General features: G+C 46.7%; 1 protein-coding gene across 15 annotated transcripts in view; it reads right to left on the bottom strand.

Annotated features, from left to right (window-relative positions):
- Window positions 1-225: 225 nt before the first annotated feature.
- The window catches only part of PPFIA1 (PTPRF interacting protein alpha 1), a 1,842,515-nt gene continuing 1,827,602 nt past the window's right edge, over window positions 226-15,138 (bottom strand). For all 15 annotated transcript variants that reach the window (XM_069623437.1, XM_069623430.1, XM_069623431.1 and 12 more), the window contains one exon: window positions 226-1,689. The gene's annotated coding sequence lies outside the window, so the exon portion shown is untranslated. The remainder of the gene's footprint in view (window positions 1,690-15,138) is intronic.

The following is a 15,138-nucleotide window of genomic DNA, read 5'->3' on the forward strand; positions in this document are numbered from 1 at the left end:
GAACTGTGATCACTAGTGTCTGTCTTTACTGTTGCCACCATGAGTTTTATTTACAGTATGTTGTTCTAATGTGAGAAGGATAAACATGGAAATGTGCACTTTCATAGGTACTTCATTTTCTAAGTCCATTCAGTTGTAACATCTATGTAACAGATCCTATAACAATACAAAACTGCAATTCAAAACACCATGCACTTCAGGAACAGAAACAATTTTAAAGCAAGGTTTTTAGGTCATTTTCAATATTCTCTTTTATTGGCAGTGGAAAATGCTTCAGTACTTTATTGAAAGAAAACAATAAATAATACTGTGATAAAAATAGTTCAAAAGTACTTGTAGACTGTACATACTTTGTTACATAATCATGAAATACACACAAAAAAGATTAATAGAAAAAAACCATACCAGCAACAACAAATCGCATTTGTACAAGGAAATTTAAATTACAGAAAGAATAGTAAAGACATTATATATATATATATTTATATATTGTTACATAATAAATAATGCACCATGTTCTGAACAAATGGCAGTTTTCGTACTACCAAATGGTTAAAGTTTCTAGTCTGTATGAAATGTCTACATCCTCACACTTAGAAGAAATACTATCCTTTACAAATGTTATTCACTGAACAGATCTATAAACAACTTCATGAGAAAAAAATAAGGCAATGATTAAAAGTTTTGTTATATTATTTCTGAGCATATCGTGCCTTTCAGTCTATAAAATGTCTTCTTAAGGAAACAGCAGTGCCTCATGATTGGGTCTTCTGTAGAACAATTGCATCAGCACCTTATGCTTCCAATACAAATGAAATTGTCAAAGGAAGGTGGGAGAATAGGACAACAAAAGCACTTTCTGTGGTCTGTGAGTCACTCTTAACACAAAGTATGTTTCTAAATGTTTCTCTGCAATCATGTCAGTGTATGGCTTGTGTTCAAGTCACAGTAAAAAGGGGATATAAAAAGCACATCAGAGGCTATAAAGATAGGAAGGAGAGTTAACTAGTTCTAAAATATTGTTCCTAACGTCCTCATGATTGCCATAAAATGATCCAACTGTTAAAACAACAATGGCTAAGTCAGTACCAATTACTATGATACAGTTAAGTACAGAAATCAACACAATGTTTACAAATGAATGCACATTAATATATTCTTTGAGTCCAAACTTGAAAAGTATACATCTTAGAACTAGTTAACAATTCAGAGTGATGGGAAAACTACTGGTTGGTGACAGAACAACCTCTCAAATGTAACAAAACCGTTTAGCTTTCGGGGTCATTTTAAAAATATTTAACAAGAATGATAATTACAGTAACTGCATCATTTACATAAAAACATGGTCCTTAGGGATGTGAACGGAGTTACAGTACATTCAGATAAAAAGATATGGAAAATGGAATAGGAAACTGATTTGTAAGGGTATTAAAAGACTAAGAACGTATTGAAAAAGTATGTATGCAAATGAAGGGTCACATAGGTTTACATAAATATAGGACATATTCAATTCTAAAATAGTTTCTCTATGGTACTCATGAGTTCTTTCACCATTTAAAAGTCTAATTAATAAAATCTCAAAAAGTCCATATGTCTAGCATCAACAGATAGAAATGTACAGATTTCTAAAATTAAGTCTTCTCGAATTCAAAAGTCTGCATATTCATCTGTAGAAGTAATGCGGGTACACTGGAATAAAAAGAAAAATGTCATCAAAAGGGGGAAGTGCATCATGAATTTAACAAAACATCAAATACAGTTTTAGCATCTTAAAATGTGCACAGTTTATATTACTGTTCAAATCTAAATACTTTTAGTAATACATTCTTATAAATATCCTGGCTTGTTCATTTTTTAATATGGCTGATAAATTGCAAAGTGTAAAACTAGGATTTTGTCCACTGACCAGCTAGATGTGTTGCAGACCCAATTCCGCAATTCTCATTTGAAAAAATGCGAACAATTTGCTGAAGTAAATAAGCCATGGCATGACGTTTGCATAGATTCAATTGAAAAACAATGTTGGTACTTTAACACACTAGTAGCGTGTTGCTGCAGTATATACATGGTAATTCAGAATAAAAGTCCTCGTCTATGCCTGAATAGCAGAAGCTGCACTCATGATACAAGATTATGGACAACACCATGCTAATTGATCATTTCAAATGTGAACAATTGTGGGAATCAAGTTTCAGAGCAATGTGTGACTTAATGTTTTAATCTCTTGGGCTTAGGGGAGGGTTATATGCTGAGTTGACCTGAGGAAGGTATCGATCCGATGATGCATGGGCCTCTTCCAGTTCCCAAGGTGAGCATGCAGTGCTTCTGGTTCCCAAGTACATATGGTATAGTAACCAGCTGAAACGCATAACCACTATCATTCTATCATCTGAGATAAATGCAAGATTTAACACTGTTAAGTGTTGTGTAAACAACATAGCTGCTTAGTAACATAGGTGCTCTCAGTTTGTTAAACTTGACACTGTGAGTGTGTTGATGACTAGTAGCAGGAGAGGAAACGCGTACAGAAATAGGTCTTCCCACGGGAAGGAGAACGTGTCCCCAAGGATCCTTGGTTGGTGGAATCTGATGGCAAACCTCTGGCATTTGGAGTTCGCCGCCGTTGCAAACAGATCGATCTGGAGCCTGCCCCACTTGACGAAGATGCAGTTAACCTAGTCCTGCCGAAGTTCTCAATCGTGGCAGGAGCGCAATTCCATGCTGAGGGAGTCTGCAATGGTCTTCTTGACTCCCGCTAGGTGAAGAGGAACAAGGAACATCTCTTGCCTTACGACCCAGAGCCACAAGTCCTGCGCTTCCTTGGAGAGCGCTGGGGATCCAGTGCCCCCCTGTTTCCTGATGTAGAACATTGTGGTGGTCTTGTTCATGAAGATGCTCACTGGCGCCACTCCTCAGTCCCTGTAGATGCGTCGACAATGTAAACATTGCCTAATGACACTCGTTTTATTAGGGGGGGTGGTGGGACGTATGGAGGAAAGGGGACTATGAGTATGTTATACGGTGAGTAACTTCTAATTACTCTTCCGTCCCGTCCCCTTTCCTCCATACTGTATTGGCGATTACAACTGAAGGTAGCCCCAGGGTGGAGAGGTAACCCTCCTTAAGAAAACAAGTTCCTTAATACTGCCTGCCCGAATGCCGCGTCAGACCTGGAACCGGCATTCAAACATTGGTGCTTACAAATAGCTGAGGGAGTGGCCCACGCCGTGGCCTTGGCTCGGACAGCATGGGCATGCATGTTTGCCGGAAACTGCTTGTGTTGCCCCTCGTAGGCCTCCTTAATGACTGCCACCATCCATCTTGCTATGGAGGCCTTGGAAGCCCGATATCCGGGTCTTGACTCGCCGAAGGTGATAAATAGAGCCTCAGATTTGTGAAAGCTCTGGTCCTGTCCAGATAGAACTTTAGCGCTCTCCTAACATCTAAACAGTGCTGACCCCTCCGAGCATCGTCCTTGGGGTCTGCAAAGAAAGTCTGGAGTACTATCTCCTCATTTAGGCGGAACGCCGAGACTACCTTAGGAAGGAACGCAGGGTGCGTTTTGAGGGCAACCTTGTCCCTGTGAAAGGTAGTGTATGGTTCAGAAGCCGCTAGAGCTTGAATCTCGCTGACACGACGTGCAGACATAAGACCCACCAAAAGGGCTGTCTTCATGGTGACCAGCCTCATGTCCGCGGACGTCACAGGCTCAAAAGGTTTATGTGCCAAGGCGACCAACACTATGTTGAGGTCACACACAGGGTGTGGCGTCTTGCTGGGTGGGTATAGCCTAGTGATTCCCGTCAGAAAACCTCCTCCTCCGAATTCCGATAGTCTCTGATGGCTGCCAGAGAGGTGTGGCATGTGTATCTGCACCCCAGTGTGTGCTACGTCTGCAGAGAAGGATAGCACATTGTCCAATGAGCAAGTGAGAGGATCTACCTCCTTGGACTCAGCCCAGTGGCAAAACCTAGACCACTTGCTTTTGTAGTGGCTCCTAGTGGCATTGCTCCTAGCACCCTGAATGTCTAGATTAGCCTGCGAAAGGCGCAGATGCTTCAGTGTGACCTGTTCAGGAAGCACGCTGCAAGGGCTAACTTCTGCAGGGCGGGGTGGATGACTGTGCCCCCCTGCTGCGACAGTAGATGAGCTGGGCATAGGGGAAGGTGCATCGGAGGCTGGTCAGACAGGCTGAGTAGCTCTGCGAATCATGGCCTCGCCGGCCACCACAGAACTATCAGAATGATGCAGACGGACCGGGACTCTTTTCTTGCGGATCACCCTGTGTACCAGTGGAGTGAGAGGGAAGGCATAGGCGTGCATGCCGTTCCACTGAATCTGTAAAGCATCACCCAGTGACCCTAGACCCTGTCCCTGCCAGGATGTGAACTGAGGGCACTTCCTGTTGAACCAGGTGGCAAAGAGGTCCACCTGAGGATGACCCCATCTGTTGAAAATCTGCTGAATGACCTGGTCGTTCAACGGCCATTCAGAATTGTCCACCCCAGCCTGCTGAGATTGTCCGCCTCCAGGTTCGACTCCCCCGGGAGGTGGATTGCCGTCCGGTGAATGCCGTTCGCCAGAGCCCATTCCCAGATGCTGACGGCAAGTGTGCATAGGGGAGGGGACCTGGTGCCTCCCTGCTTTGAGGTAATACATGCTGGTGGAGTTGTCGGTGGACACTGGTTGTCCAGGGTAGCTCCCCAGCCCTCCAGGGACGAATCCATGGTGATGGTAACCTGCGGTGCTGGTTGACGGAAAGGCCTGCCTATCCTCAGATTGCAGTCCGTGCTCCACCAGACTAGGTCCTGGTGTAGGAGGGGAGCTCGCCTGTGAACCCCGCCCCTGATTTCATGAGGCTGCAAAGTGCAGCTGTAATTTCCTCATCTTGAGTCTTGTGTAAGGTACTGCCAAAAGACAAGTCGCCATGATACCTAGGAGGTGCTGGTACCACCATTCTCAGGTCACCTCTCTGCTGAGAAAGTGACCTGTGGCCCGCTTGATGGCTGCTATCTTGTCCTTCGAGGAGAAAATCCTCTCGGATCTCCTATCCCAGATGAGGGCGAGGAACGTTAGACTCTGCTTCGGCTCCAGTTGAGACTTCTTGAGATTGATGGAGAATCCCAAGTCACGTAACGTGTTCATGAGGGAGGAGGATGTATGGTGGTCCGTCACCGGAGAACTCGCCCTAACGAGCCAGTCGTCTAGGTACGGGTAGACATGGTGACCTTGGGCCATGAGAAGGGCTGCTACTGCATTCATAAGCCTGGTAAAGACCCTCTGGGCTGAATTGAGGCCAAAGGGTAGCACCTTGTATTGGAAATGTAAGCTGGGATGCTGGGACTTCTTCCACTGCCTGGCTCTCTACGAGTGACCGAATTTCCGCCAACATAGTTGCTGTCCCAATCTGTGGGAGTGGAGGAGAGGGAGGTACTGGTAGGCAGTACCCAGTGGACACTACTGATAGGAACCTTGCATGCCAATTGTGTGCGTGGAAGGCAAGCCTGCTGCCCCACTGGAGACACGTGGACCCGGAGGGGAGTGTCATGCCTTCTTTCCCGCTGAGGCTGAGGAAGGGGACTGAAAGAAGCCCTTATTCCCCGCCTTGTGGTGTTTGTGGCTGTATTGGCACGGAGATCGTTCAGGCTGCCTGGATTGTCGTGCTTGGAAGCCCCGTAACCCTCCGAAGGCCGACCATTGTCGGAATGCTGGTGCGTCTGGCTGTACGTCTTGGGCGAGGACTTTGTGAGGATGAATAGAGACTTTGCAGTCTGGGAACTGTTCTTACCAAATTCCTCATCAGTGGTGGAATGGAAGAGGTTGCTACCCTCAAATGGAAGGTCCAATATGCGTTCCTGGACGTCCGGGTTGAACTCTGTGGCCCAGACCCAGCCGCTCTTCTCAACCCTGCCTTAAAACCTGCCCAACTGTGCACCAGAAGTTCCAGAAGGAAGTCGGCTATTTCCCGCCAAAGCCTCTGGTTAAAGGCTGCGAGTATGGCATCCGCATTAGACTGAAGTAGGTGAAGAGATGTGTTGGAGTAGACCTTTTTCCCATACGCCTCCAAGATCTTCTCCCTCTTGCCTAGCAGAGCCGAGGACGAGGTGGCCGATGACGACTGAGGCTTCGAGTATATGGAAGCCACAGCAATCACAGAGGAGCGTGGTAGAGGGTGTGCCGACAACAAGAATGTATCCCCCTCCAACTGCCTGTACTTGCCGTTGAGGCGCCTGTTGGTGGACTGCGCTGAGTGGGGTTTCAGCCATCCCTTCTTGGCCAGGTCGACAACGTTCTTCTGCATTGGAATCCCCGTTCTAGCTGCGGGGCATAGGGTGAGGACTTCGGCCAGGACCCCCACCTCTGGTTGTTCAACCTCGGGTTGTGGAAGCCCCCAGTATTCCACCAAACCTGCAAGTCAATCATGGACGGCCTTGGCTGACGATGGTGTGTCGGGGCTGTGGGATGTTTTTACCCATGCACACAAGCCCTACCATAAAACTGTGCAGTACTGGCATGGAAAACAACATGATGGCCAGAACTCCCCAGAGAGTGCACAGGGAAAACATGAAGAATAGGCTGCCACCCATTTTTGCCTATGATGTGAGCACAGGAGGGCACTGCCTAAAACCACCATTGGGCTACACACACAGTAGCCTGAAACCATTGGGAATGGCAATGCTGATTGCCAAAAAAGCAACTCAGAACTGTGGGGAATTCATTTTCTTAATCCCAAAAATGGTTGCATTACCAGTACTCACCACTATCAGAAAGCCAGCGTTTTAAAACCACCAGACTTTTGTGTAAAACTGCACAAATGAAACAAAACCAGACCAAGGAAAGACTTGCTAAGAGGTGGAAGAATGTAAAACCATATTGTGAAATGACGTGAAGTAATTATTTCATGTATAGGTACAAATGGTCAGTTTGATTTGAATGTAGAAAACTGGGAACAAAAAGTGACATTTAGCTGAAACCTGGCTTAGTGAAACTGGATTCTGCCTGACAACTACCCCCGACAGGAGAAACCTGTTCAGCCACTCTTCCCAGGCCTAGCTGTATCCTGCTGCCCCTTGCCAAAAGGAGTTGTCACCTCTCTGATTAGATTAGGTGTGGAGAACCTGGGAACTGGAAGAAACAGAACAATGCAACTCCCTTGACTCAGGCAAATGTTATATTGGGGGCGTCGTAAAATAGCTTCCTCTTGGGAGAAACTGGGGGGCAGCTGTGCCTCTGTGAACAAGCTGGCTTGGGGGAAGTGGATAAACCAGTTATTCCACCCTGTGATGTGGGAAGCCACACCCCTTTTTGACCAGGGCAAAATTTTAAAAAGATAGATAACTCATAGTGCGGACTTGTCAGAATTATATAAGTAATATCATTATTTTTGTGATTTTTCTGTGAACATTTTGAGGGGCGTTAGGACCCTGTGGTGTATTCTGGGGGGTTGCTAGCGGAAAATAGGGTCTCACTCCAAATGTCTGCATGTTAAAAATCTGACACTTCATCAATTAATGTCCATACTCCTTGCGCACATGTGTGTAATTTTGTGTAAATGTCCGATATTGCAAAACCAGTTAAAAAGCGCAAAATGTTGTCATTTTTGAATGCAAGCCCCCAGGAAGATCAGAGGCGGACAAGCATGGACCATAAGGAATATATAATGTGCACATGTAATTTCAACAAATTGTATATCTGGGAAAGATGTATTTGAATCAAATATAGATTTGTGGGCAAACTGACCAGGGGAGGATCCTCTGACCCATAAACAGACATCATGATGACAATCCATTTCCTTCCCCCAATCATGGGAGAGGGGAGAATTGGGCCAATGACAAGTAGAGAGGGGCAGGCTTAGCTAGGCCCAGGCACACACCCATTTTCAAAACACATAAAAAGAGACTGTTGGGACAGGTAGAGACATTCAATTCCATTTGCTGCGGAGCATGCTGACCGACGACTTCACATCCAGAGATCCAGACTTCAAATCCATCAATCTCCAAAGACCAGAACTTTACTTCAGAACTTAAAGCAAGGGCCTAAACCCACAAACTGAGAACTCTTCTCAGCAGGCCTCAGCATCCTTAAAATCATTTGCAAACTATTCCATAGCCGGGCGAGCTGTCTGAATTCTTCTGCCAAGAACTCTTGCCAGTACCCAGAAAGCAGTGTTACATCCAGAATCCACTTGATCCGGACCGGAAAGCAGAGCAGTATCCAGAACCAGAGGCCGCTGAATCCAGAGAGGTTAGTCCAGCAGAGCAGAGCTGACCCAGACCGCTGTGAGCAGAACCAGTGACCCAGATCGCTGTGAAGTACCGAGACCAGAACCGGAGTCCAGTCCAAAACCTGACCAGATCCGTGGCGAGGCCCATTCCTGCACAAAATATATTGTGAGTACCTAGCAGAACTGTGCAGAACCAATATCTTAGTTAAAATAATCTAATCCAAACTATTTTAACCTAAGTAGAACTGCCTCTTAGAAATCGTGTCATCTGTCATTTGTAAAGCTACACAACTGTCACCTGTCAATTCTGTAGCTGCAAGCTGTCACCGGTCATTTTGAGTTTATTTTAAATCCGAAAAACTACCTTTATTTAATCGTCCGTATCTCTGGAACCGTTTGGGCTAGGAATCTAAGCTTTCCAACGAACCTAAAACCTACTCCTTATACTTTTGCCGTAATCGCGATTCACGCACTCGTGAATTTTGCCGCGATTTGGCCTGATTTCTTTACCTGTAAAAAGATAGCAGCTTTTTGCTTTCCTTTGCTAAAAATTTGTTTGCCTCTTAATAACCATCCCCTGAATCATTGCTAAAGTGAGCCTGAGCTCATCCCAAGTATCTCTCACTCACCCTGAATCTCCTAAAGGGAATTAAAAGCATTTTCGGCATATTTCTCACTTCTCTGCCACCACATTCAAAGCACTTGGGCCTGTGTTTTAAAACTCATACCTGTTTTCTCTGAGCTTGCTGGGGTGGGAATTGAATTTCGTATTGTATTTGATTGCATTCCAGAGAACTGTATGTGTTACTTCCATCCTCTTGCATTGCATATAAGGGGGGGGGGGGTGAATTGCCACCAAGGGAAAAGTGAACATATGATATCTTGTGAAACCATATCAGTTAGTTTCTGTACTGCATTTTCATTCAACATTGCATCCATTTGAAACCATAAAAGTATTTTTGCTACTTTATCCATCCTATACTAACTCGTCATTGATTGTAAAGAAGTGTTCTAGTGCCAGATTACCCATTGTTGATCAACATCATATGTCTAAGTGTACTATCAGATATTAATTTATTATAAAGTGTGATATATATATATTGTTTAAATCCTCAAATAAACCTTTTAATTTGCAAAACAAACCTACTTCTTGGCTCAGTGGGGTCAGGGGGATTCTAAGAGGGGGGTGTTATACAAGGGTGGTCATCCAGAGTACTGAACTAGATATAACAATACATTAATAAGGGTTTTCCTCAGCATCCCAGACTAGGCATTGACTTGGCTGTAGTGTTGATTGAATATCGCTTACAAAAGTGGGGGCTCGAACCGGGATATTCTGGGTTAGATCTATCACTTGTGCAGATTAATACAGTATGCTGACGGGAGACATACATCCGGTCGGATCACCACGCTGTGTTACGCTGTACGCTGTAAAGCACTCCTCAAAGGAACGCTCTAAGGAAACTGTCTGTTTTGCAAAATAAAATACTAACTTCTGCAAGTCAGGAAGGAACTCAAATTCCAGAATGACGACCTTGGTAGATATGAAAATAGCCAGCGAGCACTTCTTACATAAGCTATTTGTGAGAGGTGAGTGGACTCATCAGGACCAAACGGTCTGGTTGCAGGCAATCGCGCAACAGGTCACTGAAACAGGGTCAGATATATGGGGAGATCAGGGTCCCCTACATGTGGCCCTGAGTGAACTATATATGGCCCCTAAAGCCAAAGATGAACATAATAAGATTGCCAGGATAGCAGCATATTTGTATCTATATATGGGAGCCATGCAGGACAAATGTGCTGAAGGCCAAGATCTGGCAAATAGGCAACAGATGGCGTTAGAGAAGGCCCAATCTGATCTGGACTCTTCAGAGCAGAGGCTGCTCAGGAGCCAGGAGTCAGAAAAGGACAGCAGACAGTACATCACTAAAATAAAGGAGGATATGGATGTGCTGCAACAGGAAAAGGCGGACCAGGATACCAGATTTCTGGCCTTGCAGAAGGAGTACCAAGAAGGTTTGGACTCCCTACTGCAGAGCCAGAAAAAGCTGGAGCAACAATTAGATTTCAATAGGGCATGTGCTGAGCAGGTAGTCACCCTGCAAAGCCACCTAGATAGGGAGAAGGCAGAGAGCAATAAACTGATTTTGAAAGACCTGGATACCCAGGCAGAGTTTGACCAGGAGCGCCAGAAAGCTGGTGCCTTCCAAAGGCAAAGGGACGACCTGGCGGCACAGATGCAGGCTATTAGACAGGAAAGGGATACCTTAGGCCAGGAAGTCTGCCACTTAAAAAGGAAAATGGAAGAAAATCACCTGGCCCTCCAGGGACTGGGTGACCTCCAAAAAGAGCACCAGAACTTGTTAGAGCACACCAGGAGGGTGGAGGAGGCTCTGGCAAGAAAGGAGCAGGCCAGTAGGGACGGGTCTGAGGAGGTAACCCTCCTGCAGCAGAGACTGGCCCAGTACTCCAGGACCAATCAGGAGGCACAGAGAGAAAATGAGGTTCTCTGTCAACACAATGATAGGCTCCAGCAACAGGTAGCGATGCAGGAGAGACTGATAGAGTCTAGTAAGGCCTTAACTGCGGAACTGAAAGCGCAGGCTCTTGCATTGCAACAGTGAACAGGGGCGGATAGAGATAAGGTTCGCTGGGAAAGAGAAACTCCGGAGCATAACCTCAGGAGCCCTAGTGCCAGAGGCCTTCACCTCTACCAGTCCCTGGACTCTGCCACCCCCATGTTCCCTGGCGCACATGAGCACGGGGCCACAGGGATGGCAGATCACTATCCAGCTAAAAGTATGGGGCTCATAGGCCAGTACCACCCAGGAATGGAGGGGCGGGCATCCGGGTATGGGCACCCAAGCACAGTGCAATTTAGTGGGGAACCCCAGGAGAGTAGGCCCACTAAGGGCATCCTGAAAACCTCTGCCCAGTTAGGTCAGTGGGGGGGATACCCAGCAAATCCTGGTAGCAAGGTGGGATCTGAAGACTCCTCTGAGCGTCACAGGACACAGGAGACCAGGTCCCCACATTCGGCCAGTCATTCCCAGGCTCGCAGAATCCGGGAAAACCTGGAAGATCAGACAGGCACCTCTGGGAGCAGCGCTTCTGAGTCGGAGGATGAATGGACCAGGGTTACCCGAACCAAAAAGGCCAATAAGGCAAAAAGGGCCTTGCTTAAGGACCCATTGAAACAAATAAAGGCAATAAGGAGTGTCATCACGCCTTATCGTAAGAACACCAAGTATTCTGTTTGGGAACACTTGGAGCTCTATGAGCAAATGATGGAGACTTTCCATTTGAAGGACAGCCAAAGCTGTATTCAATATGTAAAGTGGACCTTCTCACCAGAATACTCCAGTTTCTTTGCGGGGCTGGAGGATCAAAACCATTCAAGGTGGTCCACATACAGGGCGGCCATCTTGAAACATTTTTCTGTGCACAGAAATCCTCAAGAAGCTCACAAGGCAGCCTACAATTTGCAATGTGGGGAGGATCAGGCCCCACAAGAGTTTGTGCAAGAATTAAAGCGTGCTTTTGCGCAGACCACCAGAAGGGTGCGCACGGATAGCAGAGAATTTATCAATACGTTTTTCCATGCCTTACCCAAATACATAATGACCCAGCTCGTGAGAGATTTTCATGAGAAAAGATCTTTAGACTGGGTCATTGAACAGGCTACCCGGATCTATGAGGTGCAGAAGCCCATCAAAAATAAAAATAATGTGCCGAAAAACCCCAAAACCAACAGCACCCCTGCTGCCAAGGTGGCAGAGGTAAAGGTTGCCCTGTTTTAGATTTGGAGATGGGGGGCGCCTAAAAACCTGCCTGGACCAAATAATTCACAGCCCAGATGGCCCTCGGGCCAGTCACAGACACGGAGTCGAGGAGGTAGTCCCACAAATGGAGTCCCCCGCCCCCCTGACTATGTAAGTCCCCGCTACAAGGGAAACCAAAGCCATCCTGGGTTATGTGTGGACTCCTCCAGCCCAAGGGGGGGGATCCAACCAAGCGCCTAACCCAGGGAACTTCTCTCCTAACTTCCCCCAGGAGGGCAGAAATTCACCAAATCCTGGGCAGAACTTTTTTCCCAGGTATCCACCCAATTTCCAGCCCCAAAATCATCCACCCTTTTTTCCCCAATTCCCTGAGCCCAGACAACCTAATCCGGGAGAGGGGAGGCCAAGGGTGGAGGGGTACCAAAATCTTCCCAACCAGGGGTACTACCAGAGAAGGGATAGCTACCCTTCCCGGGGATCAGCCCAGGGGAGAAAATAGAGCCCTGTATCAGCCTGAGCGGGTTTCACAACTTGAGCGCCAGGTCCAAAATATGGCACGAGATCTGGGTCACATACTGAGGGCTCAACAGAACCCTCAGATGAGCATGCCACCGCAGAATGCCCCAAACTCTGGACCTGGTGCTCCATAACAATGACGGGGGCAGCACCCCGATAACCCACCGGTTCCCAGGGAGGAGGCACAAGGGGGAGGGGGAGGGGGGGTAGGAGAAACAAAGGACCCAAACAGACCCACTTTGTGGAGGAGGTACAGGCCTTCCAATTTGAGGGAGAGGGATCCTCAGAAGATCCTGGGAATAGGATCTTCTCCTTCAGAGATGGGGGAACTCCTCCCAAGGAAAAATGGGTCCCAAGGGATTCCAATCCAGACTGGGGAGATGTGGAGACTGAGCTACCGCCGCCCATCATCTCATCCCAGAACCGACAATACCAAAATCCCAAGGGTCAAAACCATCCTGATGATTGCCTCCAAAAAGGGCGGGGCGGCCCAGAAACGGAACCAGGGGAACCCACAATGGCTCTGATCTCCAGTTGCCAACTTTTTCTTTCAGATTCCCAAGGCTCTCCACAGAATTCTGCCCAAATCTCTTCGCTAGCAATGTCCAAAACCAGAAAGTTAGCACACCAGTTGTCCAAAAATGTGCATTATCTGTGCCCCCTTGAGGAGAAGGACTGAAGATACTATGCCCCGGTACAAGTACAGGGGCAGGGTACGATTTTGGCACTGGTGGACACTGGATCCCAAGCTACCCTTCTGTCCAAAAGGGCCTTTGAGGAACTAAATGCAGGAAGGGGGGAGAATTACCGAATTCCTCTCACCTCTCTTCCTGGACAACTGCAGAACTTTGACAGGAAGGAAATTCCTGTCGAGGGAACTGCAGATTTGGACATTAAAATTGGGCGACACAAGGTGAAACACCCGGTCATAGTAGTGACTCCAGAGGGCACCCCGTGTTTACTAGGGAACGGCCTCCTGAGAAGGTTGTCACCCCTAATAGATTGCGTAAACAAGGTCCTCTGGACCCAGACTAGCCAACCAATAAAATTAAAACAGAGTGTCAACCATGTTAGTTTAAACGGCACCTGCCACATGGTTGAACAAAAATCTGACCAAGTAGAATCTTACTTCCAGAACAACCAAACTCCAGACGTGACAGTAGTAGCAGTAGGACAACAGACTGGTGATGGGGGGTCCTCTCTATTTCTGAAAATCAACCTTCCTTCTAGTTTAAGGTGGTATTCCACACTGGAAGGAAACACCCTGAAATTCTTTACTAATCAACAATCAGAAACTCCCACTCCGATAGTCCAGAAAGATGTGAAATCAGCTCAGAGCCTGGCTGATATTCAGCATATTGGAGATCAGTTGTTCATCCCTGTTCAGTTAAATGATGGGAAGGACTCTGTTCTCGCTCGAGTGTGTGTGAACAACGGTAAGAGCTTCATCAGCGAAGCCATGTTCCGCCAACTCCCAAAAGATCCAGCCATTCCCACATTCAAACTGATAGACAAATGGGAAATGGACCTGGAAGCACCTAATTCCAAACATCTCCTGCCAAGCAGGTGTATGCTCAAAATCTCCATTGGCAACAAGAGCATAGTCCATAATTGTTGGGTTGTGCGAGACGTCACTGCCGCATTTTACTTAGGCAGTGACATTCTCAATCGCTTTGCCATTAGTTTGGACCTAATAAACTTCAAAGCTTGGTCCCGATTAGCGGATAATCCCATGGGCTTTGATGATCCAGAAAAAGCATTTAGGTCAGCTCAATTGCTACCTTATGCAGTTGAAATTCAGCTCAAAGAGCAAGTCACCATCCCAGAAAGGACCCGACAATTCTCCCTGGAAGTGAAAGTTAAGAGGACAAAAATTGCAAAACCCTGATGCTTATATTCATCTGAATGCTTCTCTCCAACAGCAAAGGTTGGGGGCAAACCCAACACCATTAGTCAACATAGAACATGACACCATTCCAATAGAGGTGGATAACAGCGACTTAAAGAGTATTACTCTAGCCGCAGGCACCATTATTGGAATGACGATTGATGACCGACATTTCTTCATTGATTTAGGAAATGAACTCTTAGGACCAATCCCCAAGGACTGTTTTGACAGTGAGGACAATACAACACCAGACAGGATTTTCACCCGGCATGGGGGGGGAACTTCCTGGTGTACACTTCTTGCCCTTATGGTAAGGAAGATGTGACTTGTGACTTCAGGAGGGATGAGGTGATTTTCCAGGTCCATGAGGGCTGCCTTTCCCACCCGAAGCCTCCAGTCCAAATCAGCACTCTGACCAGGGACTTCTCCACCCAGCTGGAGGAGGCCGCTGAGATAGCCAAACCAGAAGTCTTTCCAGGCTTCAGGCAGATGGTGGAAGAGAGAGTCAACCTAGCTGATGCCTGTGTGACTCTGGAACAGAAGCAAAAGTTGAAACAAGTTTTCTTGGATTTCCAAGATCTCTTTGCGGTAGACTCATATGACTGTGGTCGCACCGACATCCACACCACAATTCCCACGGACCCTGGAATGACTCCAGTGTTTGTGAAGCAATATCGCTTGCCTCTCGCATCCATGGAGTCCCTTACTGAAATAATTAAGAACCT

Source organism: Ambystoma mexicanum, chromosome 11, assembly GCF_040938575.1.
Source record: "Ambystoma mexicanum isolate Mex_15411 chromosome 11, UKY_AmexF1_1, whole genome shotgun sequence".
Lineage (NCBI taxonomy): Eukaryota > Metazoa > Chordata > Amphibia > Caudata > Ambystomatidae > Ambystoma > Ambystoma mexicanum.